The 13,026-nt window shown below is 40.7% G+C and overlaps 2 long non-coding RNA genes across 15 annotated transcripts; one reads left to right on the forward strand and one right to left on the reverse strand.

The window, feature by feature from the left end:
- Positions 1-763: 763 nt before the first annotated feature.
- On the reverse strand, positions 764-9,078 carry LOC109778078 (uncharacterized). 14 transcript variants are annotated; one of them, XR_012183868.1, is made up of 11 exons: positions 8,447-9,078; positions 8,101-8,343; positions 7,125-7,272; positions 6,170-6,317; positions 5,219-5,366; positions 4,268-4,415; positions 3,313-3,460; positions 2,803-2,971; positions 2,594-2,702; positions 2,490-2,506; positions 966-2,041 (listed from the first exon to the last, which is right to left on the reverse strand). It is a non-coding gene; the product is annotated as an uncharacterized lncRNA (long non-coding RNA). The 14 variants fall into 14 exon arrangements; XR_012183867.1 differs by having other exon boundaries at positions 764-1,472; positions 1,920-2,702; XR_012183875.1 differs by having other exon boundaries at positions 966-2,696; positions 2,803-2,829; positions 2,913-2,971.
- Positions 9,079-9,088: 10 nt separating this feature from the next.
- On the forward strand, positions 9,089-11,818 carry LOC141023240 (uncharacterized). Its single transcript, XR_012183876.1, has 2 exons — positions 9,089-10,629; positions 11,030-11,818. It is a non-coding gene; the product is annotated as an uncharacterized lncRNA (long non-coding RNA).
- The last annotated feature ends 1,208 nt before the right edge of the window (positions 11,819-13,026 follow it).

A 13,026-nucleotide genomic window follows, 5' to 3' on the forward strand; every position in this document is an offset into this window, starting at 1 on the left:
GCCCAGAATAAGGTCGGTCGTTCCAAAACGGGACAGCGTTGTGTGCGAGAAATAGCGACACATTTTATCCACAAGCAGGGTGAACCCCGGATACACTGCTTGTACGGCAGGAAGAATGAGCCGGTGCACAAGGCCTTCCGCGGGATGAGCCCGAATATAATACACTTGCGCAATCGGAATGAGCCGGTGCACAAGGCTTTTGTGAGTATTACTAGGACATATGCTCGTGCGTTGCACCTGGAGAAACAAATTCTCGCATGTAACCATGTAATATTTGAATGCACTTACATGAGAGGCATGGTACTCCTGGTTGTAACTCCTCAACCATTGAGGAAGCCTGGGCATGTGACCACCTAGACGTCGAACCGAACTGCACCATGTATGCAAGAACCCTCAATTTTCACCATATGAGACTCTTCAATAAACAGTTATACTATTCATATGGTCCATCCCTAGTCCCTCATATTCTCACTCGATTTTGATTTATATTGTTGTTGACTTGTTTCATGGTGGGAGGGCGGGTCCTGCATGTATGTATGCAACTCGAGGCCCAGTGTTCTTGTCCCTCGTACTCCCGCATGCCTCCATAGGGCTAATCTTTTTTGTTAGTTATTATCTCGGAACACAAAAGCCATAACTTCTTATAGCATGTTAAATATCTTCGCTTAGTAGTAGCTTTGACCAAATCACCATAAGATGTGAGTGCGGATTAGCATTTATTTCAAGTACCATTATGCTGGCCTCTCAAGATATGGTTTATTCGGATTTCAGTTCCAGAATTCAACAAAAAAAAACTATCGTAAATCCCAATGTTATCCCTAAAAAATCCAGTCTTCTGAAAACATATATAAGAAAGGCTATGCATCTAGGAACATGCAAATCCCCTTCTGAATAATCATTAGAGCACTAAAATGTTAGCAGAAAGATATAAGTTTAGCTTAACTGAAAACGGATCACTAAGTAGGTTTATGCTTCCAAGCACAGAGAGAAGGACTTGATCAGCAATGGCAAAAGCCAATATTTACTACATAGTAAGTAACCTTATATAGTTAAACTGTACACTAAGATGTAGAAACTTAACTCTACAGTCTCCGGTGCAGGCTACAAAAAACTTAAAATCCCTATGTTCTCTTGGTGAAGAGGTTCTACTTCGGTTGCAATTTCTTTTCTGAACTCCTGCTCGACTTCAGTAAGTCACAAAAGTTCCGTTTGCGTCCCGCTGCTACACTTACCACAGATCTCTTTACTAATTGACCACTATATCCTTAGCTCAGTCCATTATTGTTTTCTGCTGCTCAATAGATGCCCTTTGTCCCTTTGTAACCTTGAATCAAGTTGTGTAGTTCCCTACTTCCACCTTTCTTTGAATTTTCAGCTGTCTGGTATTTGGTCCCTTTCTTCTATAGCTTTTGTTAATCAAGTCAGGAGCAGAACTTAATTATCTCTACTCTCATATGTAACTCCGACTCCAGCTTACCAGTTTAGAAAAAGCAAGTCAGCACAACTCAGTTATATGTACTCTCATATGTAATTGTCAGGAACACTTCGGTTAGAAAAGCAATAAATCTTACATATTTGTTTGGTAATGGAAAAGTCATGTTTTTTTGACTAAAAACTTATAACAAACAAAAGAAAGAAAGTTTTCACAATAGATCTCTAGCTTCGTGGTATTTGTAAACATTCGACAGAGTACCATTGTAGAATTTAGCATTGCTATTCCTTAAAACAGAAAATCTCAACCTTTAGAAATGACAGCCTGCCTTTCCTCCTGTCAGCATCATGTCGATTAATTCACAGTAAAGAAAGTTATGCCCATGTATATCCTGGGAATCTTGTGATGGTGCAACAATTATGTATATATATATTAGGCACATGGTAGATTACTCTTGGTAAGCAATGATGGCAGGAAAAAACTGTACTCTTTAATTTTGAAGCGGAATGTTGCCCATCTGGATCCAGTGAGTGATGCGCCATAGAGAGGGCACTTCTAGTGCTTCAGGAGTAGTTTTTCAGCGTCAGCAGCAATGATTAGGAATATTACCTGCATTGCAGAAGAATTAACAAAGCGAATGCAAGTTCATATATCTAAAAAAAGATCAGTATGTTATGGAGACTCGAAAATAACATTTCTCCATATGTGTGATTTGTTAGAGTACAGTGTTATAATTGTTTCTTAATGAAACACATTCTAGAACTCTGAAAACTTATGTGCCTTCTTTCACAATGAACTGGAAAATAACATTTCTCTATATGTGTTGGTTCGCTTGTCATGATTGTCGTCTCATTCAGCTAGCTGACTACTCATTCCTTTCGTAAGAGCAAATTAATTGTACACCCTTTGGTTCAAGTATAAACAAAATAATAGTCTGTTTTTTATTGTTAATACATATGCAAACCCATGGAAGCATAACTGAACACATAATAAAAGGGTATAAGGTTGAAAATAACCCATAATTTGATTAATATACAGAGACTGGAAACTGAATTACTCTGAATAACAGAACATCTGCAAGTAAGAACTGAAGATCTCGATCAGTTTCGGGTTCCAAGCACACAGAATTAAATATGTCAGATCTGGTGAAAGGAAACCGACCATCATGAAGAAATGCATCAGGTATATCAGCAGTCCATGAATGTAATGTGTATCAGGTCCTATCTTTTTTTGAAGTGACGCTGGTTCCTAAATGATCTGGACACTGTATCTGAGATATATTAAATTATATATGAGTACAATTTATCTGATTGCTAAGCATGTATCAACAGGGCGATGAATAGAGAAAGGGATTTAAGAAACAGAGTTACCTGTCTGCTGAATAGTGGGCATTTGACCTACAGGCAAACAACGCAAACATTGAGGAGGTTAACAGGGGCACCACGAGTTGTTCACAGCCTCGCTGATGGAGGCGACTTACTTATTTTCTTCAGATTTATTTCCATCGATACGCCTCCTCAATCATCATGGTACATACATCTATTAGAATAAATTTGAAACAAGATTGTAGCATGATCAAAACTTGGACGCTAAGGAGATGCAAGCATACAGAAAAAAGATCAAGGAGGACTGAATCTCAATCAGAGCATGATCAGAACTTGGACAACCGATTTCTTTGTTTTGAAAGCAAACATATAATGGATGAACTATGAGAACTAAACAGAACTCTTTTGCATCAGATTGTAGTTAAACAAAATAATTATAGATGATTTGCTATTACACCCAACTAATAAAATGAAAAAGGAGGGGTCTACAGGAAAGGGAAATTTAATGTGTCAACAGAAACTCAAACTAAAGGCTGCACGAAAGATGAACCATACCTCTGAAAATTCTTCAACCACACCAGGCAGGAAGCAGCCCACCAAACAATGAAGGCGTTCACCACACCAGCGACAATTATTCATTGGAACACTAAGCGGCTTCCAAGAAGATATATTAAAGTGTCTATCATGTAGCCCAACCAATTGCCTGCAGAGTTTGACTCTATAAGTATCCAAGAACAATATCAATAAATCTCAAGAAATTTTGTCAAGGATATAACCAGGTAGGGTTGTTCTCATAAATAATCCAAACCGGCAAACTATGAGTTGAAGATGCAGATCTCAGTTTCCCTAAATGACCGAGATGGATCTGTAGCGCCAACATCAAAGAAGAGGTACAACTAACCATATAGATTTGAGAATACAGTACTTGTCCAGGATAAATGGGAGCTAACTATCTAGTACCAAGCCTGAACCAATGTGACGCTTACCAGGTTTCTTGATCGTCCAATTTAAGGGAGCAAAAAAAAGAACAAATTCTACGTGAAAACTCTATTAATGTCTTCAGGTAAATGCTTCTTCGTGTATCATATATGGCAGTTTGATAGAAAAAATAAGAAAACAATAGAGCAAATTAAAATATAATTATGTTTATCAAAAAGTCATAAGATAATCGATCCATATAAATTTAAAACAAGATTGTAGCATGATCAGAACTTGGACGCTAAGGAGATGCAAGCATACAGAAAAAAGATCAAGGAGGACTGAATCTCAATAAGAGCATGATCAGAACTTCGACAGCCGATTTCTTTGTTTTGAAAGCAAACATATAATGGATGAACTATGAGAACTAAACTGAACTCTTTTGCATCAGATTGTAGTTAAACAAAATAATTATAGATGATTTGCTATTACACCCAACTAATAAAATGAAAAAGGAGGGGTCTACAGGAAAGGGAAATTTAATGTGTCAACAGAAACTCAAACTAAAGGCTGCACGAAAGATGAACAATACCTCTGAAAATTCTTCAACCACACCAGGCAGGAAGCAGCCCACCAAACAATGAAGGCGTTCACCACACCAGCGACAATTATTCATTGGAACACTAAGCGGCTTCCAAGAAGATATATTAAAGTGTCTATCATGTAGCCCAACCAATTGCCTGCAGAGTTTGACTCTATAAGTATCCAAGAACAATATCAATAAATCTCAAGAAATTTTGTCAAGGATATAAACAGGTAGGATTGTTCTCATAAATAATCCAAACTGGCAAACTATGAGTTGAAGATGCAGATTTCAGTTTCCCTAAATGACCGAGATGGATCTGTAGTGCCAACATCAAAGAAGAGGTACAACTAACCATATAGATTTGAGAATACAGTACTTGTCCAGGATAAATGGGAGCTAACTATCTAGCACCAAGCCTGAACCAACGTGACGCTTATCAGGTTTCTTGATCGTCTAATTTAAGGGAGCAAAAAAAGAACCAATTCTACGTTAAAACTCTATTAATGTCTTCAGGTAAATGCTTCTTCGTGTCTCATATATGGCAGTTTGATAGAAAAAATAAGAAAAGAATAGAGAAAATGAAAATATAATTATGTTTATCAAAAAGTCATAAGATAATTGATCCATATAAATTTGAAACAAGATTGTAGCATGATCAGAACTTGGACGCTAAGGAGATGCAAGCATACAGAAAAAAGATCAAGGACTGAATCTCAATCAGAGCATGATCAGAACTTGGACAGCCGATTTCATTGTTTTGAAAGCAAACATATAATGGATGAACTATGAGAACTAAACAGAACTCTTTTGCATCAGATTGTAGTTAAACAAAATAATTATAGATGATTTGCTATTACACCCAACTAATAAAATGAAAAAGGAGGGGTCTACAGGAAAGGGAAATTTAATGTGTCAACAGAAACTCAAACTAAAGGCTGCACGAAAGATGAACCATACCTCTGAAAATTCTTCAACCACACCAGGCAGGAAGCAACCCACCAAACAATGAAGGCGTTCACCACACCAGCGACAATTATTCATTGGAACACTAAGCGGCTTCCAAGAAGATATATTAAAGTGTCTATCATGTAGCCCAACCAATTGCCTGCAGAGTTTGACTCTATAAGTATCCAAGAACAATATCAATAAATCTCAAGAAATTTTGTCAAGGATATAACCAGGTAGGATTGTTCTCATAAATAATCCAAACTGGCAAACTATGAGTTGAAGATGCAGATTTCAGTTTCCCTAAATGACCGAGATGGATCTGTAGCGCCAACATCAAAGAAGAGGTACAACTAACCATATAGATTTGAGAATACAGTACTTGTCCAGGATAAATGGGAGCTAACTATCTAGCACCAAGCCTGAACCAACGTGACGCTTATCAGGTTTCTTGATCGTCTAATTTAAGGGAGCAAAAAAAGAACCAATTCTACGTTAAAACTCTATTAATGTCTTCAGGTAAATGCTTCTTCGTGTCTCATATATGGCAGTTTGATAGAAAAAATAAGAAAACAATAGAGAAAATTAAAATATAATTATGTTTATCAAAAAGTCATAAGATAATCGATCCATATAAATTTGAAACAAGATTGTAGCATGATCAGAACTTGGACGCTAAGGAGATGCAAGCATACAGAAAAAAGATCAAGGACTGAATCTCAATCAGAGCATGATCAGAACTTGGACAGCCCATTTCTTTGTTTTGAAAGCAAACATATAATGGATGAACTATGAGAACTAAACAGAACTCTTTTGCATCATATTGTAGTTAAACAAAATAATTATAGATGATTTGCTATTACACTCAACTAATAAAATGAAAAAGGAGGGGTCTACAGGAAAGGGAAATTTAATGTGTCAACAGAAACTCAAACTAAAGGCTGCACGAAAGATGAACCATACCTCTGAAAATTCTTCAACCACACCAGGCAGGAAGCAGCCCACCAAACAATGAAGGCGTTCACCACACCAGCGACAATTATTCATTGGAACACTAAGCGGCTTCCAAGAAGATATATTAAAGTGTCTATCATGTAGCCCAACCAATTGCCTGCAGAGTTTGACTCTATAAGTATCCAAGAACAATATCAATAAATCTCAAGAAATTTTGTCAAGGATATAACCAGGTAGGATTGTTCTCATAAATAATCCAAACCGGCAAACTATGAGTTGAAGATGCAGATCTCAGTTTCCCTAAATGACCGAGATGGATCTGTAGCGCCAACATCAAAGAAGAGGTACAACTAACCATATAGATTTGAGAATACAGTACTTGTCCAGGATAAATGGGAGCTAACTATCTAGTACCAAGCCTGAACCAACGTGACGCTTACCAGGTTTCTTGATCGTCCAATTTAAGGGAGCAAAAAAAAGAACAAATTCTACGTGAAAACTCTATTAATGTCTCCAGGTAAATGCTTCTTCGTGTATCATATATGGCAGTTTGATAGAAAAAATAAGAAAACAATAGAGCACATTAAAATATAATTATGTTTGTCAAAAAGTCATAAGATAATCGATCCATATAAATTTAAAACAAGATTGTAGCATGATCAGAACTTGGATGCTAAGGAGATGCAAGCATATAGAAAAAAGATCAAGGAGGACTGAATCTCAATAAGAGCATGATCAGAACTTGGACAGCCGATTTCTTTGTTTTGAAAGCAAACATATAATGGATGAACTATGAGAACTAAACAGAACTCTTTTGCATCAGATTGTAGTTAAACAAAATAATTATAGATGATTTGCTATTACACCCAACTAATAAAACGAAAAAGGAGGGGTCTACAGGAAAGGGAAATTTAATGTGTCAACAGAAACTCAAACTAAAGGCTGCACGAAAGATGAACCATACCTCTGAAAATTCTTCAACCACACCAGGCAGGAAGCAGCCCACCAAACAATGAAGGCGTTCACCACACCAGCGACAATTATTCATTGGAACACTAAGCGGCTTCCAAGAAGATATATTAAAGTGTCTATCATGTAGCCCAACCAATTGCCTGCAGAGTTTGACTCTATAAGTATCCAAGAACAATATCAATAAATCTCAAGAAATTTTGTCAAGGATATAACCAGGTAGGATTGTTCTCATAAATAATCCAAACTGGCAAACTATGAGTTGAAGATGCAGATTTCAGTTTCCCTAAATGACCGAGATGGATCTGTAGCGCCAACATCAAAGAAGAGGTACAACTAACCATATAGATTTGAGAATACAGTAGTTGTCCAGGATAAATGGGAGCTAACTATCTAGCACCAAGCCTGAACCAACGTGACGCTTATCCAGTTTCTTGATCGTCTAATTTAAGGGAGCAAAAAAAAAAGAACAAATTCTACATGAAAACTCTATTAATGTCTTCAGGTAAATGCTTCTTCGTGTATCATATATGGCAGTTTGATAGAAAAAATAAGAAAACAATAGAGCAAATTAAAATATAATTATGTTTATCAAAAAGTCATAAGATAATCGATAAACTATAACTGGTGTAAAGCTCATCACCAATGTGAAGTATTAACAGGCAATAGCAGCCTTATTATATTGGAAAGAAAGGAAAGTGTGAGACCCTGAGTTGTTTTATTTAACTACATAAGAAAAGCTACAGGTAGGCCTGGCATTCTTGTAGGCGCCACTAATTGTGAGGATACATGTGTAGAGTCACACAATTGAAACAATGAAAGAACAGAAAACTGGCCAAAGACACCCTTTCCAGAATGCAACACATGAGGAAAATATTGTCCACGAAACAAATATGAGCTTCCTCTGATTCTATCCAGTAAAACACCGTCGTTAGTGAGATTAAAAAAGGCATGAGTAGCACAACACACACCTGTTTATTGCGAGTCCATAAGGCAAGCAAGATTTTCTCTTCCTCCTTCTTGTCTCCTTCCTCATCCTCCCTGTCTCCTCCTACTCCTGCTGGCCAAGACAACAAATCCAAGCATCAAAGTTGGAAACTAAAAGGAAAGCAGACAGCAGGGAGATGCCAGCATGAGAACCAAATCGAAAAAGAATATCTCCTCCTCCTGCTAGTCTCCTTCCTCCTCATCCGTGGCCCCTTCCGCTCCTCCTGCTGGACAAAACAACAAACCAAAGCATCGAAGTTAGAAACTGAAAAAAGAGAGACGGTAGGGAACATACCACCAAAAGAACCAAATCAAACCACCGTACTATACCATTGTGGGAGAGATTGTAGGAGGAGGAGCAACGAGGGAGACCTTGCCGGGGACGGATTCCTGGCGACAACGGTGGAGTTGACTCGCGGCGGCGATGGAGGAGCAAATCCAGTCGGCGACGGCGGCGTGGCACCCTCGATCAAATCCGCGAGCGACGCATCCTCACCTCCGCCCTGCAGCTCCCATGACGGCACCGTCGGGCTGGGAAGCCTTCCTGACCATCCCTGCCGTCGGGCGACCTGCGCGTGAGCGATGGGAAGGCGAGGAGGAGGAAGAGGCGAGGCGGTGGAGGAGTAGCAGTCGGCGGCGGGGCCGGCAGCATCGACGCCAGCAGCAGCGCCAGCACCGGCGGCCATCTCTCTGTCTTTGTCTTCTCCTCTCCTCTAGAGCTGCAGCTGGAGGTGAGAGCCGAGGCGGGAGGAGAGAGCCGAGGCGGCAGGAGGGGTGGTGCGACGCACGGGAGGCCAACGGCGAGGGACCGGCGACGAGTGCCTCCATGGCTCGAGGACCCGACCTCGCCGGATCCCAGGGTGGACGAGATGCGGGAGGGGAGGAGGGGGTGCGACTGACGCGGGAGGATGGAGGAGGAAGCGAGCGTGGAGGCGGCGGAAAGAGGAGAGTGGCGGGCGGCTAGGTCTTCTCCACAGGCAGCTGGCTTTTATACATTTGTACGTGAAATTACCAAGATGCCCTCGGCGGGGGAAAATTACTAAGATGCCCTCGGCGGGGAATGAAAATTACAGGCGGTGGCAGCAGCGATTTAAAGGCGACGTGGCTAGCTTCGTTGTGACTACCACTTCTTCAGGGTTTATATGTTCAATTGGCTGTAGTTGTGGTTTCAGAAGTAGTAGCATGCTAGCAGTCATCATATATTGCCTAAGTTGCACTTGTGTTGGGTACATCAAGATGAAGATCAAGAGAAAAGCATGATGCATGCTAATTCTGATGTGGAAATGGATGATGCCAAGCCTCTGAAGGACTTGGTTTTTTATTTGGTTCCTTAGTCGGGGCCTCATGAGGTCCCTTTTCTTGAGTCAAACTGAAGCACTCATGTTAGCATGTCTTTGCTTTTGGATTAATAACTGCAATGCATCATCTCACCTGTTTATGCTCCCTTCTATGGGTGAGTCGTACATATTCTCATTAGATGTACCACTGCCTATGATAGTTGTAAACTCAAATAGTAGAGTATATGTATGCATGTTTGGTCAATGTGCTAGTAATAATAGATTTTAATGTTACAACATGTAACCAGCCATATTTACATGATGAGGCCTCATTCGGTTTGGAGGATTTTTATAGAAAAAACATAGGAATAAGGATTTCAGAGAAGAAAAAAGATCCTATAGATGCATTTGGATGCGTACAAGAAATTCATAGGAACACTACTCGTTTTGTGTGTTTTTGGAGAAAACTACACATTCACTTAAAGCTCATTTTACGCGTAGGAACGAACGAGACAAGTCAATTCCTTAGGATGGCAAGTGCCACCCTATCACATTCCTATACTAATCGTAATTCCTACGTTTTAGTTTCCTCCAAATCGAATGAGCCCTGAGTGAGACTGGGGATCAAACATGACAGCCGATTACGCCCAAGTAAGATAAGTCCCTGGTGGACTAGATTAGGATCCACCATCCAGCTTGGCCGAACAAAAGTTACTGTCAAAGCATCCAACTTCGCTTCATTACTGTACCTTAAGGAAGGAAAAAAAGAAAAGAAATACTTTAGACCAATGAGAGGAGAGCACACGGATCGTGTGCTTGTTGCACTGGGCTGTGCGCCGTTGGATCATGTTGGGTCTCCGGAGTAGAACGATTCAGCTTAGCTGCCGGCCGGACACAGTAGCCAGCTAGCTAGGTACTAGTACTAGTAGTGCAATCCTAAGCCAAGCCTAACGCCATCCTCCCCCCCTCTCTCTCTCTCTCTCTCTCTCAGTTTTGTACCCAAGCCGTGACCACTGCACTTGCAAATCTCTCTCTCTCTCTCGGCCCTCCCCTTGTGTCATACGGCCGGCGCATCCTAGCTTAGGTCTCCCTCCTCTCGCAACAACAAGACGAGATCAAAGCTCCTCTTCCCCCAAAAAAGTAAGTAAGATAGTGATCCTTCCTAGCGGGCGGGCGGGCGGGCATGTCATGTGCCTGGCCTGCTTCCAACTTCAAAGAGCTCTCTCTTTAGACCAGGTAAGGTTGGTTCATGGCCTTGTGGTTTGATCGTGGCAACTTGCATGCATGGTAACTTGGTTTGTTCGTCCGTCCGTCCGCGAGACCGTGCCTTTTAGATTATTATTCAGCTTGATGATTTTTTAGATGGACGAGATGACTTTTTAATATTCATGATTTTTTTTATGTTGCCCAACTTTTTAGATTCTTCTTCTTAATATTCATGTAATCACGCCGAAACTACTACTCTATAATTGAGGGGGTTACCTTTGATTTCATGCAACGCACTGAATTACCTTTGATCGATCAATTTAGAGATTTGTTCATCAGGCCTGCCTAGGTAGCTAATGAAAATATGTATGTTTGCACTGGCTAGGCTGGGCTGTGTGGAAACTAACTGGTATCCATTTTTAAATCGTAGCAAGTAATTAAAACTCATTCAAGGTTGGTCACTGCACACACACACAGTCAAAGAAGAAAGTAAGAATGAAGAAGAAGAGCACATATATGTGCATCGTGGAGCCTCAGATTCTGTCTATAAATAGCACGCCCACGCCCGCCCAAACACACAGCTAGCAGAACACACAAGTAAACACCCACTCAGCCAGGCCACACAAACTCGCGCTCTAGCTGTAAGAAGATGGCTGACCGGAAGGTGGTGGTGATGCTCCTCCTGGCTCTTCTGCTCACCAGCCAGCTGGTGATGCTAGCCGAGGCCGGCAATGACGACGTCCTGCCATCCGACGAGCTGAGCCTTGAGGTTCTCGCACTGATGGAGGACATCATCCACTCCAAGCTGTGCCCTGCAGCATGCATCGCTTGCCTGGTGCAGATCGGGAAGGCCTGCCCTCTCAACACGATGATGTTTGCTCCCTGCGTCCTCGGGCAGGTCATGGCGAACGGGTGCTTCAGCAAGGAGTGAAGCCATGAGTGCGGTGCGGGTGTGTATGATCTGATGCATGTCTTGTCCATTTCCTTCCTTGTATGTGGTCCGATCCGGTCCAGGCTGCTCTTTTCTCTTGTGTGTGCTGTGCTTTCGAGGACAAGACAGGACCCGATCCTCCTGATTGTTGTGCGTTTTAGTTGCCACTTTCTTGTCTCCACTTAATTAATACCATCCATGATTGTGCCATTTTCTTCTAGTAACCGTGTATGAGATTCATTCTCGTCGGCATGTATGGAGCAATAGACTCTGATTGTCTTGTTGTTATTACTGATGGCTATTTTCAGTTTGGTGATCTTGCCCGTGCCCATCTCGGTCATGGAGTGAAATACTAGAACATTAAACCCCCAACGCAGCTCTAAAATTGTTGATGTTTACATCATGTAAACAACCATCAGAAACAAACAAACAAACACTCGCTTGCATAAATTTATTAGGTAATTAAATACCAAAACATCATAATTAGGTCAGCCTACTCGTGGTTTTCTGTAAAAGTTGACATGAGTCATGACACAATCTTTAAATTTACAGCAAGTCATTCGTGATGTAGTATATATATGTCTCATCAAAAGCCAGAATGTTCAGTGACCTCCACAAATCACGGTGCAGACACCTGCCAAATTTACATCAGTCCAATAATTAATAGTATCACTTTGACCAACAGGTTCACCATTTCACTTTCATCCAGGTCATGCAATGCTAGATCATAAGATGACAGGCGCTTTCAAGTTTCAAATTACCAAGTTTTCTGAGAATGTCGTGCTTTATTTTATTCTATCTATTTTTTCACTTCGACTAACAGGTAACACTGCTACAAAAAGTAACAACTAAGAAGTTTGACATTTCCCCGAGGAACACATACCAACAAAAATAAATTTTGAAATCAATTAGCTGCTAGCTCAGAAGGCTTCAAGGATCTTACATACCACTGACTTGATGGAGATAATCCCATGTTATCCCAAGAATATCGTCCAGGCTCTGAACCACCACTACTGGGTGGCTCAAGAAAGAAACGAAATGAAGAGCATACCATGCTTGGCCCTGACTACAGAAAGCATCCAGCTTCATGAAAATCCAAAATCAGGGCGCCAAGCTATATGGAATATCTTGTTTTAAATAGATGTAAGGTGGCAAAATTATATATGGTTTCAAAATTATATTATGGTTCGTGTTACCTCTACTCCCAAATTAATCACAAGTGCAGTGACATATGTCTGAAAAAATGCAACTCGGGTAGACATACCTGATCCAAAGTGAGATCAACAGTACGTTCAATGTCTGCCCCAGTCAATAAGACTTTGCTTGTGTAGACCTAAATTTATTTTTTACCACTTCTAAAACTGAGAGAACTTAGTCGAACGCAACAAAGTTTATACTTTCCAGCGAAATAGAAACTTTAACCTTTACTGTATCAAAGGGCACACCCGAAAAAGTACTGCGATCACCTGCATGTTAGGGGAAAGCCGCGGTGGTTC

Source organism: Aegilops tauschii, chromosome 5 (genome assembly GCF_002575655.3).
Source record: "Aegilops tauschii subsp. strangulata cultivar AL8/78 chromosome 5, Aet v6.0, whole genome shotgun sequence".
NCBI classification, from domain to species: Eukaryota; Viridiplantae; Streptophyta; class Magnoliopsida; order Poales; family Poaceae; genus Aegilops; species Aegilops tauschii.